General features: G+C 35.8%; 1 protein-coding gene across 5 annotated transcripts in view; it reads right to left on the bottom strand.

Moving 5' to 3' along the window:
• Positions 1–16841, bottom strand: part of MACC1 (MET transcriptional regulator MACC1) — a 156705-nt gene extending 139864 nt beyond the window's left edge. For 4 of the 5 annotated variants that reach the window (XR_004321481.1, XR_004321482.1, XM_032483879.1 and 1 more), the window contains exon 1: positions 16377–16841. The gene's annotated coding sequence lies outside the window, so the exon portion shown is untranslated. The remainder of the gene's footprint in view (positions 1–16376) is intronic. The other variant, XM_032483878.1, reaches the window with a different exon arrangement.
• Positions 16842–17143: the final 302 nt, after the last annotated feature.

The raw sequence follows: 17143 nt of genomic DNA, 5'->3' as shown, positions 1-17143 counted from the left end.
ACCTTGGTTATTCGAGTAGCATAGACTGGGTTTTTGTGCATTTAAAGCAGCTTCCCATATCCCTGCTTTTTTGTTTGTTTGTTTAATATAATCTCCTCCCCCAACCCAACATATGTTGTCATTGTTATATGAGGCTTAGCTTCTACTGTTAATGGTTTTCAATTTTATTGTATATGTATTTTTGTGATTAGACACTTCACTTCACATTAGGGAAAGGTTGTACACAAATATACAAAATGTGTGTTGGTATATGTGTGTGTTGTATGCAATACATATTATCATTAATTGTCATACAAAACATATCTTTTGAAATGAAAGCCCTTAGCAATAACTTAACTGAATAGTTTCAAACATAATTCTCACATGCATTGAGAACCTATTTCTTCAAATGAAATATTGGGCAAAACTTAAAGAAAAAAAGTTGGAAAATAAATAGATAAAAGCAAATTTCATCTGGTTGAAAGGCAGGAGGACAATAGCCCACCACTCTCACTTTGCTAGCCACCACTTCCACTGCAATGGGGAGCTCTCGAGTCACTCCACAAAACTCACCGTTTTCCATGATACCTACTTGAAAACTATCTACTAAATTAAGTTATTTCCTTTTATAAATGTGGAAACTGAGGCTTTGAAGTTGTGAGTTATCTAGAAACACTTACCAAGGTGGTGATCAGGTCAGCACCAAGTCTCAGGTTCCCCAATGGCCAGATGTTTATTTTTGTCACAACAGAAAGGTCAACCCCAATATTGGCTTAAAATTAAAACTATGGTCTTTCAAAAGAATTGGGTTATTTGGAATTTTGTTAAAAATTAAAGAGAGTCCAAGATTTTCTTACTCAACAAGGCATCAAACATTATTGTCTCTCTTTTTTCCTCCTCCTAGACCCACCTACGGGAGGATAGGCCCTCACCTCTTTTCAGGTTTGCTTTCAACCGGTTCTGCACCTTGACTATTCCCTATGCAGAACTAATGGATTTAAATTTTTGGCCCTCTGAATAAAGAATCATGTGGCCCTGCATTTTTTGTGTATTAAGTAAGCATAGCTAAGATAAAGAAGATTCTGTGGGATCTTAGTGACAACTTGTGTTTCTTTCTTAAACATTTTTAAATGTTGACTTTACTCTGATTTTTAACATAGTACATATCAAACTCTTTTGTCTCTTAGTAAAACCTGCACATGTCCTTGTGTACCCACTATGAATAAACTGAGGACTGAGTAAACTTGGAAGCATGGCTTATTTTACAAATGTCTCCAGACAAAAACTAAGAAAGGAGAATATAATTGCATGATGCACAAAGATTTCAGACAAACTTTAAATATATCATGTAAAGTTTAAAAAAGCCACATTTGAGTTGTGAAGTTCAAAGTCATTATTCTTCAGACTCAATTCCATATGAAACAGAAAAATTTGAATCAAATTTTGATCATCTAATAGTAGACATAACATCATGGCTTTTAGGGAAAATGCTTCCAAAGCTATCATTTATTGTTTGCTTTCATTTTTATTTCTTACAGTACATAGGTTTATTTTGTCCACTAGAATATATCAGTGATTTCATTTATAGAAATACTTATTTAATAAAAACCATTTCAACATAAACAATTTCAAGAAGAAAAATACCACTCTCTAGTGGTGAAACCCCGAAACACCAGTCATGAGGGCAGACTGCCTTCCAGTTACTGCACTGACTCATCCAGGTAGAGAAGGAAATAAGAGGAAGGTCTGAAGTTTGGATATTAGCAAAAAACCTCAAGAAGACTACATACGTCTGGATGTCCTTGAGAGCAGAGGATACCTGGGACATGGCAGAAAGTGGTGGGAAGAGAAGCAAACCACTGCCAAAAAGATATTGATCAAAGCAATGCCTGATCCTCTTTCATGAGTGCTGGGAAAAACCTGGCACTAATTAAACTAGTGCCTGGGTAAAGTCCCAGGGGCTTTTCTGAACCAGAATTAGGCACTGGATCCAAAGGCAGCATGGGAGATCATGAGGGATTAAGAGCCAAGTGTATCATGCTAGTTCAGGGTATAAACAAAGCAGGACTGCCAGCGACTTAATTTAATGGATGTTAGTCTCCTAGTGGGCAGGAAGGGATGAAAGGGAATCAATTAGCCAATGTAAACATTTAAGTCTTATCCAAACAAGTGAATATTTTGTCCAGGCTCCACCCTTTGATTACTCAATCATGTCTTGATAAGCTCCTGAAGTCTGCCCCTGATCCAAGCCTCCATTCTGGAGTGCTCCATTCAGAGCTCAGCCTCATTTTTAATCTCTCCAGTTCCCTTCTAACAAAGCAAGATTTTTATAAGGGTTACCAATTTATAGATCAAATTACATTTATATTATCCAAATTACTCAATTGGAAGAATAAACTCCGTACAACCAAAGCAGTCTTGATATAGAACAAACCCTTCAAATGAGAGACAAAATAGGACTGAAAAATACTAAAAACAATTGACAAAACAATGAAGAGTTTATGAAAAAGAGAGATCTTTTACTCACTAAGAGAACTCTTAGTAATCCTTTGTCCATAAAAGTATGATGCTGAGACTGCAGAGAGAGGCTCTTTTAAATTATTAAACAGTATAAAATACTTTTTAAAATGCAAAGCCCTGTATAAATACTAGATCTTATGTGAGTTATTATCCTGGTGGCAGTAAAAATGGAGGATGGTAATAATAGTAATTTGAATTTATGGAGGACCTATCATCTTAGACACTTGTGTTTTTGAAAGCCAGTTCATTAATCCTCAGGACTATTTTAGGAGAAAAGTAGCCAATGTTATTAGCTCCTTTGGCAGATAAGAAATTGAGACACAGACAGATTACGTGACTTATACAATGCTTGTGCAAGAAAGCTGGGAGTAGAAGGGAAAATCGTTAGCTATGAAGGTGGGAATGTGATCCACAGATAAAGAGTTGGCAGATTTGACTTTCTCCTGAACAGACACACACACACACACACACACACACACAAAAAGGCACCATCCCAGCCAAAGCTATGCAAAGCAAAAGGGGAGTACACAGACAAGAGACCTGGGAGATATGGTAGAGTATCAGAGGCAGCAGTTCAACCCAGGACACACCAGTGAAGTATACGGGTGAAGGGCTTGGCTTGCCTTGCTTAGCACCATGGACACTCTGGCATCCTCTTGTCCGGAAGCCAACTCCCTGCTCTAGCACCACCCTCCCCCACCACACCTTTCAACAACAGGGAGATCATCACCTAATCATGAGGAAACAATCACTTCAGAACTATGCTCTGAAGTAAGGATTAGAATAAAGGAATAAGTACAATTGCTCAAATTAGACAGGAAGCACATAACACCATCAGAGAACTTAACATGGGAATTAAACACCAAAAGTGAACGAAGAGGAAATCACAGAGGTGAGTCAAGAATCCATAAGGTATCATTGAAAAACAATACTATAGAATTCATTTTCAATCCTTATCATCTCCTTTTAATAAAAAGAATAGACTATTTTAATTTTAAAATAATTACTATTTATCTTTATAGTAAAACAATGTTTAAATTTTAAAATAAAACTAAATGTTCTATAAAATGAATCCATAAGAAAGTTGTGAATTAAATATGTTTTCGTAAAGGAAAAAGGCCTTGAGAAGAGTTTTAAAGCAACTGAGTGAGCAATAGCCTACAATTATTAGCAAAATAAAAAATAAAAGAAAGCAAGTAGCTATACCACTTTGCGTGTGCACACGCGCACACACACACACACACACACTTAAAAGAATACTAGAAATAGAGAGCTACAGATAAACATAAAAAGTCTCGCCCAGTAACAAACACTGCTAAGTTATATTTCAAAATAATAATAATAAATTCTGAAGAAATTCATGACATCCAGGAAAAACTGATCATAACAACAAATCCTGGAAGAGAAACTAAGTTATCCAATTGCAAGAGGCACAAGTGCATAGGTTAATTATGGGAAATTTCAACTTCAGAAAACTGGCCAAACTCAGCTCAAGGCATGAAAGATCAAGCAATGTAATTACATAAGATGGGAGCTGAAGCAACACACTCAACCATCAGTATCTAATTTCCTTTTTGCTTGAACCAGGAGAAATATTTCCATAGTTAAGCTCTTAATATTCATCCTAGACTAAAAACATGGGTGTTGCTCAATATTGGAAGTTTATGAAAGCGAGGCAATATTTTCATGCCTATCCTTTGCTTCCAGGAAGAGTAGCTATTCAGTGAGAACACTGGGTACTACATCCTGACAAGCGTCCATTCTGATAGCTCAGTGTCCATGCTGATCCACTGGTGAATATTTGTCATATCACTCTGTATCCAGGAAAGTGTCAACCTAAGCCTAACCAGGTAGTTGTCATTTCTCTTTTTTAAAGTCTCCAGAGATAATTGGGTATTATTTGGCAGGATGAACTTCTATTTTTATGTTTCTTCATTAAATATATATATATTACAAAGAGAGGGAAGTGGCACTACATCATCTGAATTGATGAATCAATATAAAATGACCTTAATGGGTGCTGGATAGACCCAGAAGAAGGTGGATACAGTCTGCAGTTATAACAAAAGAGAGGGATGAAAGTAAGAGATGGGATCACGAAATACAAGAGGACAGGTGAAATCCTTCACCCTGTCTGCTGCATCATGTAGTGTTTATAAAACGGGTTCTGTAGGCAGAGCTATCTGGGCTCACATGCCAGCTCCACATTGGAGTTTGTATGGAGAAGAAGGGTAAAGAGTGCTTCAGGTAAAAGGAATATGATACACAGGATGTGGAAACATGAGTGAGCATGGTCCATTTAGGAAAGGCAAGTAATTCAGGAAGGCTGGGCTGTGGCAGTAGGGTAGGAAGACAGAGGTAGGAAGACTAGGGAAATGGCAAGAGGAGAAGATGCATAGACCAGGCTGGTACTGAATGGCCTTGAGAGACATCCTGAGGAACTGGAACTTTAGCCTGAAAGAAAGAAGACACAGAGAAGTTTAAAATAAGGGAATGATGTGATCCAATTTATGATTTATATTTTAGAAAGATGGAAAGCAAAAGGTGGAGCAGAACTAGAGACAAGGAGAGGTGGCAGTGGCCTGAACTAGGAAAGCGATCATAAGGATGGAGAGAAGTGGGCAGAGCCCAACTCATTCTTTGTCTTCCATTACTGAGCTCTCTAAGTATACCAAGTCATCTAGTGAGGTTTTGCGCTCAAGACCTCCCTAGATTCTATTTTTGGGTTTCAGTCTCTGAGGAAGATGCACACCTTGGAGGAACCCCCTTAGTCCATACACCAGTTGGACCTCTCTGGCCTCCTATAAAGAAAGGGAGGTCTGTTTATACATCAATTACTACTAATTATCTTTATTTTTTTTCAATTGCTCCGTATTTTATATCTCTGATAAAACAGTTATCTCCCCACACCATTAGATGTTAAGTGTGAAGCATAGTTTTATTTATGAATTTCATATATTTTCATTTGTGAAAGACAATAGAAAGTAAATCTGGTCTCAAAACAATCTCTGCATAACTAAGTCAGTGAGTAGGTTCTTAAAAAATGATACTGAAGTGAAGGGAAAATGTAGATAAGCACAGTTATTTAGCACTTTGTTATTGCTACTAAATATCTTGTAATAACCTTTAATGAAAAAGACTATGAAAATGAATATATGTATATATATGCATCACTGGAACATTGTGCTATATAGCAGAGATTGATACATTGTAATTAATCATACTTCAGTTTTTTTAAAAAGGGGAAAACCCCCAAACCTTCACTTTCATTAAAACAGTATTTTAGTTGAATCCACTTTTGTGAATAAATTTTAGGGATTGTGAAATAGGAGTATTAGAAACTAGAACCAAGACTGTTTTTCTCATCAATCCAGTAATGATATAGAGATAAGCAAAGCTTCCTTTGCTGAGGGATTTCTAGATTTTAGAAGATTCCTCATCATATTCTGAAAGTAGAATGAATCTGTTTTTATATTTCATACTTGCCTTGAGGGTCAACCAATGTGGTTTAGAGGAAAGAACGAGACCTGGAATCAAAGAACTTGATCAAGTTTCTAAACAGCTCTGATCTTTAATTTTCCTATCTATTGAGTGGTAACAGTAATTACACCTTTTTCACCGTGTTTTGTGAGAATCAAATGGTTTAATGTCTATGTTAAGGACCAAAAATTCTATGATTTGGGGAATGTTCTATATCTGTTTTGTCAAATCAGATAGTCAATAGTTACTTAAAATAAGGCTGGTGCAACTGAGAAACTAAATTTTTCATTTTAGCTAATTTTAGTTAATTTAAATTTTAAAAGACACATTATCATACTGGAAATGCAGCCCTAAAGTAGAGTTTTAGTTTCAGTCAATCCTAAAGCAAGTTAACTAACTCTGCTCCGCTCTGAAAATCCATACATTGTCCTTGATTAAGAATGAGAATTTCCCTTACATGTAGGGAAAAGATAAGTATGCAACCATTTTAAACACAATTTGTGAGATAATCAGAATGCAACTGTATTTTTGTCCACGACTTTCTTTTTAAAAATGTACTCACTGAGGGGAGTTTTTCCTAATACCACTGATGAAAATTCCCCAGTTGGCCCTATGTATCTTCTGGTCACTCTTAGATTTAAAGAAAATTCTGTGGTTACTAAAAGTTGCAAAATGCAGTTTTGATTCATAAATTAGAATGTCCCGTCCAATATTTCCATCAGAACACCAATCTCCCAGTGTAACACAGATCTCCCTGCCCTGGTGCCCTTCAAATCTACAGCCTTCTGGGGAGGTGCACATCTTCTCTTTTTCTATCTCACCTCCTCCATCATGCAACTTGCAAGCTCCTGTGACTGGAGCCTCCACAATTGGAGAATGGGGAAGTAAAGGGAGAAATAAAACAGAACATTTTTACTCTACTGAGATGATTGAAAGCTGGCTTTGTCTCTGCAATGTTTATTGCTGATACTGTGGTGGGGGGAGATGTCTGTGTGTGCACGCGCATGTGTATGTGAGTGAACTTTGCGGAATCCTCAGAAACTTACGACTGCACCGTCTATGAGGTGAGCAATGCACCTAATTCTTCTGTCACCTATGCCTCCCTTTGCTCCAGTTTTCTAGCACAAAAACACATCAAGATTTCCAGGAGTGCACAATAAAGCCACTTCCTCAAAGCTTGTGGTAAAAAAAGGACTATTCCTCATTTCTAACCATTCTACACTGAGTTAGCTCTTCACAGATCATTCTAACAAAATCCTCTCAGTGTTTTTCTCCCTTTGTTTTACTTTGTAACCTAGAAGTGGGTGAGAACGTTAAGAACTGGGAAAATATTTCCAATTGGGATTTTAATTAGATAATCTCTTTTTGATATCAGAAATCAATTGTCTTAGAATATGAGCCAAATTTTCCAGTTTAACATCCTTGATCACTGCAGCTGTGTTAACTGTAGCTAAAGATTGTAAATCACATAAAAATTATCAAAGCGAGACCAATAAATAAACTTTGGCTTGTCCATAACCATGGTGATAAAAAATAATGTGGTACCTTCATATGTAATGATATGGGTCAATCACTAAAATATATTAAGTTAAAAAAGGAAGGGCACTAGCACTAGACATTCCATATGTTTAGACTATTTCTTACTGGAAGCATTCAAAAGAAACTGAAAGCTGCCATGCTGTACTTCTGAGGAGAGGACTTGCAGACCAGAAATCTGAAATTTGGTGTTTCAACCTACTTTACATTCTATATTCTTTTGTATTATTTGAATTTTTTATTGTGGTAAAAATTACTTAAAGTTTTTTCTTTAATATCTTTGTAAATGCAGTTGGATACATATTAAGGCTTCTATTCATTGTTTAATTTTTTAAACATTATTTTCAAACCTGTCTATTTGGCACAAAGTCTTCAACATCTTTTTTTCAGCCCTGACATCCTGACACAGTTGTGTCTAACCCAAGTGAAATGCCCTTCCAAAATCATTGACCAGCTCATTTATAAAGTTTGGAAACTTGAATGAAACATCAACAATAGAATAAGTGACTCTATATATTTCAGTAACTAAGTGAGCTATAATAAGCAAGCTTTCCTTTCCCAAAAGAATACAGAAAAATAGGTTGGATTACAGACATAACAAAAAAATACATTCACAAGTTAGTAATCTACATGTAAATACTGAGGAATTAACTTTCATAGTGGGAAAATGATGCCTGATTCTTCATGTTCAAAAACAAGTAATATTTTTAAACTAAATTTTCAGTTTATTAAAATCATCCAAAAAGAGAATGGCCTAGTGAGCACAGACTGTTCACTTTGCTTGAGACTTGCTATTTTTTTCTGTTGGCAAAGATAAAGAGGCTCCTCTTAGCACCTTGTCTGGGGGCCTAGAATTATATTTATACTACAGGTATCAAGGAGAAAGTTTCAGTAAATTTTTTTTAAAGTTTGATATATGAACTACTATGTAAATTAACACAATTTATTTTCTTTTGAACGGCAAAAAATGGGAAGGGAAACCTATCAAAAGTTTTACTCTGATAAATTTTCATGAGGTCAAAACTGGCTAGTTTCTAGTAATGGTAAGTTTTGTCATAAAATATTTCTTGTAAACTTAGTCAAGGAGAGAAATTGAAAGCTATGTTATAGAATTAAACAAGGTTAAGTTTTTAGTTCCATACAAAAGGAATGACCTGGGCTTCCTAAAACTACCCCTTCCTTTACTTTCTTGAATTATCCTAGTGGATTTCCTGCTATTGCTTTGATCATTCCTTCCCTGTTTTCTTCAGTGGCTCCACCTATGCTACCTGTTTATTTAAACATTCTGCATGGTTTTCTTGTTCTTCTTACTCTCAGTGATCTCTTTGAGCTATTCTAGGCTTTCTCATGATTCCAAATTCCATTTTATGGGAAAAGCTCAATGATATTGTCTCTAACTTAGATCTCTGCCCACAGCTATAGAACCGTAACAGCCACCTTCAAAATATCTCCATGCAAATGCTGCTATACTCTTATATATCCCATAATATCTCAAATCAACATATCCAATGTGGAACTCATCTTTCCTTCCTTATCTCCATCAACAAAAATTCTTTTCCTGAACTCTACCTCTGTGGATGGCTTCACAATCTTCTCAGTCATACTGGATTAAAATCTTGGAGTCCTCTTGAATTTCATCCTCTCTGTCACACATCATATCCACCTACTTGGTAAATCCTACTGCTACAGTCTCTTTCTATTGAACACCATAGCAACTGCCCTGGCTGAGCTTTAATACCTCCTTTCTAGAGCCCCAAACCCCTTTCCACTGCACTGGTCTCTCAATTTCCCATCTCTTACCTCCCTAAGCCATTCTACCCACTGCCACGACAGGTTATCTTATTGAAGCACAGGTCTAGTCATGGCATTCTGGTGTCTGTCCTTACCATTCTACTGAAACTGTTCTGGACAAAACTTTCAGTGAAATTTAAAGAACACTTTTTATTCTTATTAGGAATTGCTGTGACATGTTACACTGTTAGCTTCTCCCTTCCTGAAAATTTCTACTTTGCCTTCACTCACTCTACTCTCCATTGGATTTCCTCCTATTTCTCTGGCCTCTCCTTCTCAGTCTCCACTATAGCTGCTTCTTCCTCTGATTAAACGTTAATGTTATTATTATGTCAGAGAGTACCACCATGAGCCTCTTACTCTTCTCATGCTGCAGTCCTTATTACTCCTGGGAGATCCTATCCACAACCATGACTACACCTCTGCCTATTTAGCTATGCCTAGGTATTGCTGACTTCCACATCTATCTATCTATAACCCATTTACACTCCTGATTACCAGACTTATCCAATTGCTTAAGCAATTTCTCCATATGGATGGTCACAGGCATGTCAAAGTCCACTAGTGTCAACCGAACCTGTTTCTCTTATCTTCTTCATCTAAGAGAACCCAGACATTACCATCCATCCAGGTAGTTGCCTATGTCAGAAACTGGGAGGTACTCTATAATCAGTTTTACCCTTCTCCTGCCCCTGAGTCACTGTCCCTAATCTACTTATTTCTGCAAAATTAGTATCTCTAAAATCTCCTACCACATTCTGTCACAAATGTGATTTCATTTGTGTAGGTTCTATTTTTTTTCTTATTTAGATTTCTACAATAGATCCTACCTGGTCTGCTGCCTCCAATCTTTTCTGTTCTCCCTTTACAATGTTTTAAGGATGATATTTCTAAAATGCAAGTTTCATCAATTTAATCTTTTATTAAAAATTCTGTAAGAGCTTTCCTTCTCTTGTATGACACGGTCAAGAATTTCAGTGGGTAAAACGACCTATAATTCAAATTCTAGAAATTTACCTTTGAAAGTAGTCAGATGTCTTAAGATGCTTGTACAATGATGTTCAATTTGGTACTACTATTCACAATAGCAAATATTGAAAGAAACATATTTTCATAAGTGGAGGATTGGTTATATATAGGCATAGAAAGACTAACAGTATATACACACAAATCTTAAAGATGTACATAAGTATGATTGTGGTTCTCAGGTTTCTATAATGAACATGCAACACTTCTGAAATCAGAAAAAAAAATGCTATTGTATAAAAGACTAAACTCAGATGTCAAATTTCCTCAAGCAATTTCCATCAACCCAGAAAACATCTTGAAGTATCTTACACTGTGGCCCCCCTCTTCTCACCACACTTTCAATCCTGGGTTAGACATCTCTGTCTTGTGCAACCCCCTGCCTTATTTCTTTCATTATATTATCAATTTTATATACATATTTGTCACACCACCATCCTATATCCCCAGCACTAGGCAAAGCACAGGTAGAATAAATGTTCATAGAATAAACGAATAATGCCACTCACCTCACAGTGACTCACACTGATTTCTCACTGCCTTCAGAATAAAGTTCACATCCCTTAGACTCATACTTGAATATACTTCATAATTAGAGGCAACCTATCTTTTCAGTCTTATATCCTTCATATTTCATACTATTTCCTTCTTATTTCCTTCTGTTTTCCTTAATATTTCCCCAATTCTCCAAATACTACATCGCCAAGCACACTCATCTTAGGGGAGAGATGGTGTCTTTTTGTTCACTGCTGTGTCCCACAGTTTAGCTCAGTGCTTTACACACAGTAGATGTTCATAAATTGTTTGTTGAGTTAATGATTGTATAAATTAACTTTATCAAAAATATCTTATACTTTCTACTTCCTCATATTTTCTACAAAGCTGCTCCCTTTATATTTTGCCCCTGTAACTTCCTTTCTCTCATCTCCAAGGCTCAGTAAAATTTGATCCCCTATGAGAATCATTTTCCAGTCGTCCTAGTACAAATTCAGCAGTACAAATATAGCACTTATTTGACATTTCTCATCACTTCATTATGCTCTTTTGATGTTATTTAAATGTTAACTAGATTTTAAACTTAAGGAAGTTAAGGACTGTAATACTTAGATGTCTCTTTTCTCAGTCTGTTCCCATCTACCCTTTCTTACTTGTCTTAGCTGGAACAAACTGAATAGATAAGAATTCTACCACTTCTACTTACTATTTACATGATATTTCTGTGAATCAGTTTCTTCATCTCTAAAATTGACATCATATCATTACCTGCTCCTCAGATTAATTACGTAAGATATTTTAATCAAAGAGCTTAGGACAGTACTTGGCACATGGTAAGCATTCAACTGGTGTTAACAGTTGTTATCAATATTATTATTATTAATATGAAAGTTAAGTTTAATGGAAAAGTTAGTAAATCTCTTACACCATAGGTGAGGAACAACAAGGAAGTTGACTTGAGATCAACTATTTTGCACTGTATGTCAGATATTTCAGTGTTCCAAACATATCTGAGCATCCAAGATGCCACAGGCATCTTGTTTTCAGTTACACCTGGAAAGATTATTTACTTAGAATATTTGAGATAAACAAGTGTGTCAAGATTGGAGAGAAAAGAAACTCTCATTCATTTTGTCTAGGAATATAATATGGTATAAATATTTTAGAAAAAAATTTATCAGTATTTCACTGTTGAAGATGCATATGCTTATGGTTCAGCAAATCTATTCCTAGTAATTTTCACCAGAGTAATTCTTAGATTTGTATATGAATGGCATGTATAAGAATATTATTTATAGTGTTACTTACGATAGGAAAATATGCAGTTATGAAAACTAATAAGTTTTGCTATAATAATCCACATGGATTAATCTCAAAAGTACAAAGTAAAAGAAAAGAGCATGTTTCAGATGAACAATATATACTCTAATGTCTATATAAAAATTTTAAATATTAAAACAATGTTATAGATTATTTATGAATATATTCACATAGCAGTGGGTGGCATAAAACATAAAAATAAAAACGGATAAAAGAATAAAAACAGTGGAGAAAAAAATCTACAAACACAGGAAAGAGTAGTGACACTGAGGTGGAAAAGAGAGAAACAGAATCAGGGGGAGTATTTCATTTTTTAAAATTTCTAAATTTTTATTTGTTAAGCTGGAAAGTGAGTGTACAAGTCTTTATAGTATCTGTCTCTCTTTAAATATCTATCTACTATGTATTGTATTTTTTAAGAAAACTTCTAAATTAAATGCTTCCAATGGAAACAGAAGACAGACAAAACTCCCCTTTATCATTCCTGGAGAGTAAACCTGGTGGCTACTCTTCTGGCTAGAGAAGAAGATGGTTTTGTTTATTCTGAGGAAGGATTCTATAGAGAAGTAACATCTCTGAGCAAGGCGGCAGCTACAGTAATCAAGAAAGAACCCCCTAGACAATATAAAATCTGGGAAGTAAACAGTCAATCTGCTCTTTCTTTTCCTTTCCATCTCTAGACACCAGGAGAGTATTTCTTCAACATTCCTCAATGAGGGAGGCAGGAGGAAGAACAGAACTAAGTTTCATTTAGATGAGGGAGGTGCTTGGTCACTGTCTCTATTTCTCTGGTCAATTCAGATGGCTCTCCAGACTTCCAATTCCATGTGATTAACAGTGCAGTTTCCCTTTCTACTGGAAGGGCAACTCACCTCAATTTCAAATTGCCTAAAGTACAAAGGATTATTGCCCCCCACAAGTACTAGTTCCCTCTCTTTTGCCTCAGTGTTACTGTTATTCTTTCAGGCCACCAGGCTTAAAAACTCAAAAGCATCTTGGCTTTCATCATTTGATAATTGTTGTTGCTGTTATTGTTACTGCTATTATTATCATTATTAACCTTCTTTGTTATGGAATGACTTCCTCATCCCTCTCTTCCATTTTCATTCCCAGCAACTGTTATTTATTCGTTAAAACCTCATACCATTAAAACCTATTTCCAAAGTGCACTCTCTGCATCCATGTTCCCTGTGCTCCAACCCACCTATATACCATTCCTTGAATGATCTTCCTAAAGCACAGCTTACAACATATTGTTCCTGGGTCAGGACCCTTGTGGAACTTCACCATCTAGAAGCTGAAGTGCAAATCCCTTCAAAGCTGCCACAATCAAACTTATACCAGCATCATCACACAAAGCCTCCTAGGATACCCTCCGAAGAATGCTCAATATTGTTCCTTCCCAGCTATACATAAAACCAGCCTATTCATTTTCACTTCCTGATTTCTGTACTTGACATTGCCTCTATTTCAGTGTTTCCCAAACTTCAGGAATTCTGGTATATCTTCATGATTTTTCCATTACCAAGTACCATCTGAACTATTTTTACTTAGTATTTTTTTACAGTGGATATATATCCACTCACATTTTAGTTCCGATAAGTCTTTCAAAAGTTTGGCATCTATTGGAATAGGCAATGACTATAAAAATAAATGTTATTCTAAAGGTTATTAAGTTATAACTAAGTATTTTTTGCCTGCTAAAATCAATGAGCCTGTTACTTACTCTGTTGCTATAAAAGAGATTAAACAAGTGTTAAAATAATTTTAAAGTCATTTCAACAATGATAAAATTTTGTCCTTGAAGAGTTGAAAGAAATTTAAACAATACAGTAACTTTCTAACTGTGCAACTCAACGTTACTGATTGTCCCATTCATATACTGCCTAAAAGCATTTCATCCATACAAAGTTTGGGAAATGCTGCTCTGGATGAGATAGTCTCTTTATCTTTTTCTGCTGATTTCAACTCTGTACATCCTTCCAGGCCTGGCTAAAAATAAAGCTCTACTACTTCCCAGACTATATTCTCTTAGTATTCAGTACACCGTGACCTCCTCTGGCTTTCTAGGTATATGTTTCTTCCATGTTTTGGGAAGTCACTCCACTCTGCTTTTAACTGACTCACATACACGTTTTCAATTTTTTCCCCCCTAGACTCCAATGATTACAGTTCAAGTAAAGATTTATCAAGGTTTCTTTAATCCCATGACACTGAGCATCATACATTCCAAGCAGTGGGAATTAATCAACAGTGATGCCAGGAACGGCATGAGTAATTGATAAATTGTCACTTTCTCCCTTTAGCCATTTTTGAGAACATATCTCCTCTGGTAGACCAGGATCCCTTCAAGAGCAATGCTTCAGTCACTCTTTAACCTCAAAGCCCAGCCCAGTGGGAGGACACTGAAGGACTGCTAGAAGTAATTGTTAAATGAATAAATGACACTTCCTAGAGAGAGTAAACTATAGATGGCATTCAGTAACAAAAACAATGCTGCCCTTTTATGCAGTATTCTATATTTATCAAGTGCTTCTGCAGCTTTCCTTCTCTTTTGTTCTCATTCTAGTGCTGCCCTGGACTTGCTGACATATTTCCTGAGAGTTTACATTTAAATGGTATATCACATGCAAAACTTTGCACACTTGTTCACAAATACTAGTTGTTATCAACCTTCAGCTATCATCAAATACCAGAGAGGATATTTAGTTTTAAAAGCAGCTAGGCATATATATGATCTTTCAAGAAGATGTTTTCTGAAAATTTAACAATGGCATGTTTTCAAGTTTGAAATGAATATAATTCCAATTTGTCTTTTTTCCTCAAAATTAAGTAATACATTTTAAGATAGAATGGTATTTAACAGATCCTGTCTCAATAGTTTTTATTGTCTCTAAGATACAAACACATAAAATAATCTGTTTACAAATTAGCTACAGGAAAGGTGAGAACACTGGAATAAATAATACATTTGAGTTGTATCAAAAGTTTTCAAATAATTTGTGACCAATAATTATGACTTCATAATTCCCATATTCTGTGCAATAAATATGAAACATATTAAAAATCACTATTATGAATTAGAGATAATCATATAATTAAATAAAAGAGAGTGTATAAAAGGATCACCGCAAAGGTGGAGGCAACTTTAAGAATATACTAAAAATGCATCATCCTCTCTGCTAATTATGTTATGTAAAAACCGGACACTAACATAGGTGATCCAATATCAATCCTGAAATTAGACCCACTGAAAATGGACTTAGACATCTTTTAAGGAGTCACAGACACCTTAATAAATGGGAAAAATTAATAAAAAAAAATAAACTTTTAAAATTGGGGTAAAAACATGTAATGTACAATTTATCATCTTAACCATTTGTAAGTATACAGTTCAACAGTGTTACGTATATCTACATTGTTGTGCTACCAATCTTTAGAACATCTTCATATTGCAAAACTGAAACTCTTCACCCACTAAACATTTCCTATTTCCCCCTGTTCCCAGCCCCTGGCAACAACCATTCTACTTTCTGTTTCTGTGACTTTGATTACTCTCAATACCTCACATAACTGGAATCCTACAGTAATTTTTGTCTCTTTAATTTGTTTTTGAAGCTTAATTGAAACTTAATTAGGAAGTAGCCAAGTTTATCCTCCAACAGTTATTGACTAAGCATCAATTTAGTGCAGTGCACTGTGCTAATTTCACTCTATTAATCCACTGAGGTAGGTTTTATACCCACTGTACAAATGTGGAAACTGGAGCTTGACAAGGTGAAGCATTTTACCAAAGTTCACACATCTAATAAGCAGCAGGGCTACTGAATCCAACTTTATCTGACTTTAATGACCACAGTCTTTTCAACACACTTGGCTGCCTTTTGAAATATTTAATATATTTGAATATTCAACATATTTGAAGTAAGTCAAAGTGAGATTTTGTTGTTATTGTTTGCATTTGACTTTGAATGTTGTATATCTTACTCCTCTTTTTTAAATTATTTCATTCTATGCCACATCTCAAGGTACTAGTCTATTTAATGTGTTAAAATTTATCCTAAACCCTGTCCCACAAACCCACTATCAATTACCTTCCCTTTTTCCTTTCCAAGGAGGGCTTGGGAAGGAAGTAACACGTAGTTTGTTCGATTGCTCTGGAAATGACACAATTTCCTATATATATATACATAGTGAAAAGAACATTAATTTTTAAAAACAGCACTTACAGTTGTGGAAAGGAACCCCATCCTCTTCAGTTCAGGAACATTATTTAGTAGAGTGAATAGAAATCATTCTACCAAAACTGAAGACTCTCTGCAAACGTGCCTTGCTCTGTATGTGGTGCCTGAATAGTTGCTTACTGAGCCACCTGGGACTAGGAGTCCTCCCGGTGTGGCTCCAGGCTGCCCAACCAGGAACCCTAAAAGGCAGAACTGCAATACCCACAGTTCAAATTCCTCACCTGAAACCAGGAAAGGAGGGTGGATGACTACAGTCTTACCATAGGAAGATTTGAAAAAGCAAAGGAAAAGGTAAACATGTATGTATCAGGTGAGTATATCTAAGAACAATCTGTATATAAGAAAATATTTCTAAAAAAGGAAGCAGAAGTAGTTTCATGTTTGTCAAGGAGTAAGAAGGCGCCCTCACTGTTGGCAAGAACTAAAAAATCTTTATGCAAACAAATCCTCATGCAGTCGTGGAACCTGCCCCACCAGATTCTCTTTCAGTGATTCAGAGCTGTGATGCCTCACTGCCTTGTGGATCAGGTGAGTGAGGACTTCCCAGGTGAGGCCTGAAAGCCTCTAGTTCCTCCTGCATCAGCACTGTGATTGCCACTCAGAGGTGCTACAAACATAATGGAGACAATTTACTCTTCACCTTCCAAACGCCATGGATTTCTTTAAATGTGCTTTAAAATATGCTTTTTAAATGTGAGCAATATGGAACCTTCGTTGTTATTTTTTTTTTTTTCATTTTCCTTTCCATTTCC

Source organism: Camelus ferus, chromosome 7 (genome assembly GCF_009834535.1).
Source record: "Camelus ferus isolate YT-003-E chromosome 7, BCGSAC_Cfer_1.0, whole genome shotgun sequence".
Taxonomy (NCBI): Eukaryota; Metazoa; Chordata; class Mammalia; order Artiodactyla; family Camelidae; genus Camelus; species Camelus ferus.
Note: the sequence above shows the minus strand (reverse complement) of the source record. Positions and strands in the feature narration are given on the sequence as shown.